Below are 8,284 nucleotides of genomic sequence, written 5' to 3' on the forward strand. Positions count from 1 at the left end.
TTAAGAACACACAACGGGGAAAGGATAGTCTTTTCGATAAACAGTCCTGGGAAAACTGGATATCTGCATACAAAAGAATGAAATTGGACCCTGTCTTATACCACTGACAAAAATTAACTCAAAGTGTATTAAAGACTGAAATGTAAGGCCTGAAACCGTAAAACTCCTAGAGGAAAAGATAGAAAAAAACTCTTTGACATTGGTCTTGGCAATGTTTTTTTGGCTAAGACACCACAAGCACAGGTAACAAAAGCTAAAATAAATGAGTGAGACTACATCAAACTAAAAAACTTCTGCACAGCGTAGGAAGCAATCAATAAATTTAAAAGTCAACCTACAGAATGGGAGATATGTTTGCAAACTATATATTAAATGAAGGGTTAATATCCAAAGTATATAAAAAACTCCTACAACTCAATGGTAAAAAACCCCAAATAATCCAATTGAAAAATGGGCAAAGGACCTAAAGAGACATTTTTCCAAAGAAGACATACAAATGGCCAACAGAACATGAAAAAGTGCTTGACATCACTAATCATCAAGGAAATGCAAATCGAAACTACAATGAGATATCACCTCACCCCCGTTAGCATGACTATTATCAAAAGGCAAGATATAGGGCTTAGTGGTTAAGTGTGCGCACTCCACCACTGGCAGCCCGGGTTCAGATCCCGGGCTGGCACAGATGCACCACTTCTCTGGCCATGCTGAGGCCACATCCCACACACAGCAACTAGAAGGATGTGCAACTATGACATACAACTATCTACTGGGGCTTTGGGGAAAAAAAGGAGGAGGATTGGCAGTGGATGTCAACTCAGAGCCAGTCTTCCTCAGCAAAAAGAAAAAGAGGAGGATTAGCATGGATGTTAGCTCAGGGCTGATCTTCCTCACACACACACAAAAAAAGGCAAGAGATAACAAATGTTGCTGAGGGTGTAGAGAAAAGGGAAACCATGTGCTGTGTTGGTGAACATGTAAATTGGCATAGCCACTATTGAAAATAGTATAAGGGTTGCTTAAAAAATTAAAAATAAGACTATCATATGATCCCAGCAATCCCACTCCTGGGTAGACATCCAAAGGAAACTAAAGCAGTATCTCAAAAAGATATCTGCACTCCCATGTTCAATGTAGCATTATTTACAATAGACCAGATGTGGAAACAACCTAAGTGCTGCTCAATGGATGATTGGATAAAGAATATGCATATATATATATATATATATATATATATAATGGAATATTATATATCCAGTAAAAGGAAGGAAATATTGCCATTTGCGACAGTATGAGTGAATTCGAAGGGAATAATGCTAAGTGAAGTAAGCCAGACAAAGAAACGCAAATATTGCATGGTATCACCTATATTTAGAATCCAAAAAAAAAAAAAAAATGCTCAGTTCATGGAAACAGAGAATAGAATAATGGTTGCCAGGGGCTGGGAGGAGAAGAAAATGATAGATATACGTCAACAGGTACAAACTTTAAATTAAAGATGAATAAGTTCTGAGGATCTAATGTACAACATGGTGGCTAGTTAATAATATGGTATTTATACAAGAAATTTGCTCTGAGTAGAACTTCTGCATTCTCACCACACACACACACGCGCGCACACACACACACACAAATTTTATGAAGAGATGGATGCATTAATTATTTTGATCTTGTTGATTGTTACACAATGTACATGTATATCAAATCATCACATCGTGCACTTTAAATGTATACAATTATATTTGTCAATTATTTGTAAGTATAGTTAGGAAAAAATTAAGTATGCAATTGAAAATCTGACTATATTCACCCTCCATTAACAATCCTTAAAATGTTGTCTCTTGTATACAGAATAATGCTGAAACTCATCATTATATGTACACACACATACATACATATAATAATTTCACACTCTGACACCATTCTTTATCTTTGAAAGCATCTCCCACAATATTCCATATTAAATTTGAAGTGTAATAACATTTAAGTGTGTATATATGTCCAAAACTTGTTTCATGACTCTCTTCCTTTGCTAACTGCTATTTCTCTCCTTAAAATTCTTCATTACATTTTTCACTTAATTGGCTCTAAATTATCCTTTGTGACTCAACTTAAGAGAAATCTAAGAAAAAGAAAAACTTATCTTTGATAAAAATCAAGAAAAATGTCCTGGAGTGAAGAAAATGGGAAATGACTGGAATGAAGCATGAGTACCTTTCTGAGATATTATAAGTTTTCAATATCTTATTTTGGATGACGGTAATGCAATAATACAACACATGTCAAATATCATCAGATTGAATGCTTAAGATCCATTATCCTTTTGACAGGTTGTTTTTGGTTTACTGCCAGCATGCAAAAGCTGCTATAAAAATTACTAAACAAGTCTTATTGTGGACCTATGTGTTTGTTTCTCTTGAGAAAATACTAAATAGCCATAAAGCAGATATGTGTTTCTTTGCATCTAAACTTTCAGTAGAAAGACAAAAAGATAAAACTATATTAATACAGTATGTGAAAAATAATAAATGATTATAAACTATTATCTGAAGAACTTAGCTATAAAATACAATGGGAAAGATCTCTGGACTATTTCTGGGCAAAAGAGAGATTACATTATTTTAATGATAACTAAACATTTGTATCTGCACGTAGGAGAAAAGAGACGGAATAAGTTAAATGTACCAGAAAGAGTAGACAATTGATGAGACTCTGAGAGAACTGAGTGAGATAGACTAAGAAAATAAATAGCAAACAAATAAATAAATAGATTCCTGAGGAAACTGAGAGGAAAAAAGACATGGAAAAAATTGAAAACGACAACTGACACTACAATAAAGTACTTTCTTCTCCCCTCAGATAGATTGTTGTATGTATACTGAAGCTGGATGATGATTTTGAGGCTAGACAGTAACTAATAGCTTAATTATACTGAAAAACTGAGCATAAACAGCTAGTGATGTTCTCACATGAAGCTGGAGAGTGAGTCAAGCAGCTGAGCCACATTCAGAGAAAAAAAAATCTATATGCAAATCATGCCTGCATTTTGGTGATTATCATCTAAAACGCTGTTATCTGGGAGCCTGCTAGAAGAAGGCAGTTAGCCAGCTTCGTATTGCAATCAGTGAATTACTGATTTTCTATGGCAAATGGCAATATAGTGAACTACTAAAACTCTGAGGTTAGAAGAACAGCCCACATTTAAAATATTCCCAGATTGCTAGGAGGGAAAATATATTATGGATAATATTCTCTGAAACTTATTATCTGGGAATTTGAGTAGACCACTAGTGACACTGAATAAGCATTGTCATTGAAGTTAATCTCAACTGCTATCAAGGGACAGAGGTGATGGTGGTGAATTATCTGATGTGTCCATTAACAAAGGAAACTTGGAAAATCTTGTACCTAAAAAACATGTATTGAAATTTCATTCAAAACTCAAAGTTACTGTAAAATTTTGGGAATCAGGACATTCTTTAAGTAAGTGATAGTAGTAGTAGCAGTATAATTGTATTTATAAGCAGAATAGCACCTACACTTCTACTTCAGATACGGGTCTTGCCAGATGATAAAGGGTAGAAAAATAATTATTCTTCATTTCAACGTCTTAAGAAATCTCCTTCTCTCACATTCACTTGATCTCACTCTTAATAAGCTCAGAATCAACTAAACGGCTCTAAATGTGACCGAAGACCAGATATTCCCCAGTTCTTATTCCTGGAAGACTCTTTTCCTCTAGAAATCAGAACACTGTTTGACACCGTGTTCCAGGTCTGACACCAACTTGCCTCTGGGAAGGAAGTCTGGGATGAGAAGAGTAATGATGCTGTAGGGGCATCAGAAGGATAATGATGCTCTGTGATCAACCCAGACATTCAGGAATACCCAGCCACTCTTTCATTAATATGTTCTGGAAATTTTGGTGGAAACAAATTGATGCAACCCATCCATTCCCACGCCAGGCCAACCCTCGACTCATTGCAGGCAAGTTGTCGTCCCTACAAATTGGGAACTGGTAGCTGATAAGGGGTTGTGATGGCAGTTTCTTTTAGGAAAAATTGATAGAATAGGGTATCTAAGTCTTATTTTTCTCAGTAATTTCTTGGCCCACGTTTTTGTTGCTTAGAATTTTTTATCAAAAAAAGGAGAAGGGGCTAGATTAATGTAATTTAGAATTGAAAGATTTTCATAGGTAATTAGGTGATGTTTTATTGTATTTCTAAATCCCAAGTAATTAAAGACATAAGTAAGGTTGTTCCCAAGTTTTCTGGGTTTAAGTTGACAGGATCTTCATTAATTCTAATGTTCCCTGGTTTATTGAAAATGGAAAAAGATGATTAAGAGGTGATCTGCCATTGGTGTCTATGGAGATGTGGTGGTTGTTTGAGTAATGTAGAAAGTAGAAGATAAGAGAATCATATGCCTTGAAAAGATCCGGGCAGCTCAGTCCTCTTTGTGTCTGGTTAAATGACACCGCAACCTCCTTTTTACCCTCTGTCTTCTGTTGGAGATCACCCATTATCACCTTTTCTTCCTCTTTCATTCAGTAAGTAGGAATGAGACAATCTCTTATATAGTAGCACTTATATAATTTTTTAAAAATTAAGGGTAATCAAACTCATGCTCTGTTGTCTTTCAAGAAACTGGATTTAATTAAATTTAGATACATGTATCTTCTCCATTTTAGTTCTATGTACTCAAATCCAGTAAAAGAGAAGTAATTATTACAAATGTTTTTTTTCTTAAATCATATGACCTTTTTTAACTGCAAAAAATCTGTCAACTAGTTAGGATATCACCTAATTATTTCAACTCTGATCATTTGATGACTGCTTGGAGGAATGGCTAATCTTATGTACAAGATGATAGAGGAAAGCTCTTAGGCTGTAGAAATTTCCTCTTCTCATGGAGTTCTCCTAATTTTTATTATCAAGAAATTTTCACTTCTCTGTGCTTTGTTTTATCTTTTCTCAATATTCCACAACCTGTTTATGCCTTGACAAAATCAACAGACTTTTTATAAGCTACTGTTGGAGATCAGGGTAGACCACCCCAAAATATCCCACAGTGGCATATTGATTTTTTTTAAAAGTTACTTGTTTGGACTTAGTAAAGTCCTGACCCTCCTCTCTCTAGTCTCCCTGAAAGCAGAAAATAAATCTCCCATGTGAAAGATGTTCTTCCTGCATCCTTATCACCAGAGCTAAGGAATTCAGGGCTGAGAAGCCTATATAAACATATCTTGTTACTTTTACTAATTTACTGCCTCAAGCCTAAACTCTATTTAAATTCCTCACAAATTACATACCCCAAACCTAAGTTTCTTTTTCCTGTCTATTTTCTTACAAATTTATTATTTCTCTGTGTAAAAAGATATATAAACTACTTGCTTTGTTTACTCAAGGAGCATCATTAATATGATGTCCCATGCACATGTATTAAATTGTTTTTTTTCCTCCTGTTAATCTGGCCTTCTGTCAATTTTATTATTAGTCCAGTCACAAGGGTAAATAGGCAAAGAGATTTCAGTGTCCCTCCATCGATTTTTTTTCTTTCATATAAGAATTATTATACAAAATTCCCTTTTATACTCCCACACAAGTACTTCATGTGCCCACAAAACAACTACTTATCTCATATTTTTCAAGAAATTGTCATCCAGAGAAAAACAGAAGTAGAGACTTCTACTGCTATTCATAAAAGATTTCTTTTTCCAGATTGTACGGAGGTGACCAGATCTGAGGAAATTTCTTTGTGGGAGCGATTAGGATCAGTCTTTAGACATGGAGAGATTGGATCAAAATGTGAAATAGTTAAAATATTAGAGAGTGATTAAGGAAACTGAAACAAAAGGGAGGAAAAAAAAAAGAAGGTTCTGTTAAGTTGATTTGAATCCCCCCAAAAGGAATATGAGTCAAAATCTGGACAGACTGTGGAACTAGGGAGGTATTAAGAGCTGGGCATTGTATTCAAAGATGTTTCAGTATTCAAACTACAGCTAATAATTCAGAGTGGAGTATAGAGTCATAATATGGAGTCAGAGTATAGTGTAAAGCTACTAAAAAGAAAAAGTCGAGAGCCCAATATAAAATTCTATGCAGAACTCAAGGAGTCCAGTGTTCCGCTGATCTTTAATCTCTAGGATGAAAACATAATTATGCTATTCTAGCTTCACAGTTTGTGTAACCTAGCCAGATTCCACTGTTATTTTTTGATACACTGTCCTTAATTAAATTGTCCATTTTCTTTTTTTAGTACTCCTGTATTATTTTTATTCTCCTTCTCTTTCTCCTTTTTCTTCTCCTTCTTTCTCCTAAGCCCCAGTAAAAAACAGCCCTTCTATTTCACAATCCCTATTCCACTTGACAAATCTACCCTAAAGATAAATGGGCCTTAATTCATTTAGAGAACAAACTTCACCTGGCTATGTCTGAAAGAAGACTACCCTCTTCAAATCTCCAGTAAGGACCACGTAGTTCCCTAAAAAACAGTAGTTTGTTCAATATTTTGATAAAGGTATCAGTTAATATAAGAAAGATAAACTCTCTTCTAACAAACCCCATTTGAAAACCAATGCCAATGACTAAGGTATAAATAACCGACTCTCCAGGACCAGGAGTAGTGTGGCTAATATTGAGAGCTCCCATAGGATTATATACTAATGCCACAGGGCAAGAGAAACAGGATTTCTTCTAGGACACCAAGGCTCCGAGGAGAATTTCCAACTGAAATTGGCTCACATTTAGAAGTAGCTATAAAAGGAATACCCAATGGTGGTTTATCAAACAAACTAGGCTACAGCTCATGAAAGATGCCCAAGATCAGTGCTACTAGTTTCATAGATTCCATTTCCACAAGAGCTAAGTGTTATGTCAGGAATCCTGAAACTGTTTCATTTTCCAGCTCTGGTAAAGATGTTGTAGGATTCTCTGCTGCCCCATCCAATGTGTATTGTAGAACCCCAGGACATTCTGGCTAAACTGCCATCCAAAGCACTGAACTTACTAGCTCATTATGGTTGAATGATAGTGAGGGCTGAAGCCTTTTCAGTTCCCATCCAAGTTTTCTTTTGCAGATATTAGAATCAGTGGCGAGAAGACAGAATACTAATCTCTATGGCATCTATCAACATGTCATATTTGAACCCCAGAACCGTAATCTTGATTGGAATTCCTGGACTAGAACATGTGCAGTTTTGGATTGGGTTTCTTTTCTTTGCTGTGTGCCTAGTGGCTCTTTTGGGGAATATCATTTTACTAATCATCATCCCTACAGAACACAGCCTGCACCAACCCATGTATATCTTCCTGGCTGTGTTGGCAGCCACTGACATAGGCCTCTGTGCAGCCATTGCTCCTAAGATGTTGGCCATCTTCTGGTTCAGATCTTACTCCATGGTCTTTGATACCTGCCTAGCTCAGCTGTTCTTCATTCATGCCTTGCAGTGAATGGAGTCTGGCATCCTGTTGGCCTTGGCCTTTGACCGCTATATTGCCATCTGCGATCCTTTGAGGCACAAATCCATCCTTACACTTTCCCTCCTATGTCGCATGATAGTGATGGTGGCAATCCGAGCTACAGTGTTGGTTGGTCTGTTACCCATTGTGATCAAAAGACTGCACCTTTTCCATTCCATTGTAATTGCCCACTCTTACTGTGAGCACATGGCTGTGGTCAAGCTGGCTGCAGAAGACATCCAAGTCAATAAAACATGTGGTCTCCTTGTGGGTTTTACAATTCTGAGATTAGACATGATTTTTATCCTCATTTCCTATATCCTTATTTTCCAGGCTGTTTTTCGTCTACAGCAAAGGGAGGCACGCCTGAAAGCGTTTAATACATGCACAGCTCACATTTTTGTTTTCCTTGAGTTTTATATTCTTGCCTTCTTCTCTTTCTTCAACCACCATTTTGGACATGTTACCCCATCTACCCACATCCTTCTGTCTACCATCTACCTCCTTCTGCCACCTGCACTCAACCCTATTGTCTATGGTGTAAAAAATAGGGTAATTCGTAAGTGTGTGGCACAGATTTTTCTTCTGAATCAGGAATCCCAGCAGTGATCTGTCAACTGTTGGTGGTCATGTAGAGAATACTTTTATTTCCTAGAGAAGGAGAAAGTTTGGACTCTGTGTGTTAATTGCTGAGGTTTCACATCATCATGCTTAATCTTAAAGTCATTTATTTCCAAGACTACAGCTAGGTTGACATAAAAAGTATTCAGGTTGACACTGATATTTGTTCTCTATCTGTAATGCATTTGAGTTAATCTAAACTT

At 36.3% G+C, this 8,284-nt stretch overlaps 1 pseudogene; it reads left to right on the forward strand.

The window, feature by feature from the left end:
- The first annotated feature begins 7,118 nt into the window (after positions 1-7,118).
- On the forward strand, positions 7,119-8,069 carry LOC131408009 (olfactory receptor 52A1-like; annotated as a pseudogene).
- Positions 8,070-8,284: the final 215 nt, after the last annotated feature.

Source organism: Diceros bicornis, chromosome 7 (genome assembly GCF_020826845.1).
Source record: "Diceros bicornis minor isolate mBicDic1 chromosome 7, mDicBic1.mat.cur, whole genome shotgun sequence".
NCBI classification, from domain to species: Eukaryota; Metazoa; Chordata; class Mammalia; order Perissodactyla; family Rhinocerotidae; genus Diceros; species Diceros bicornis.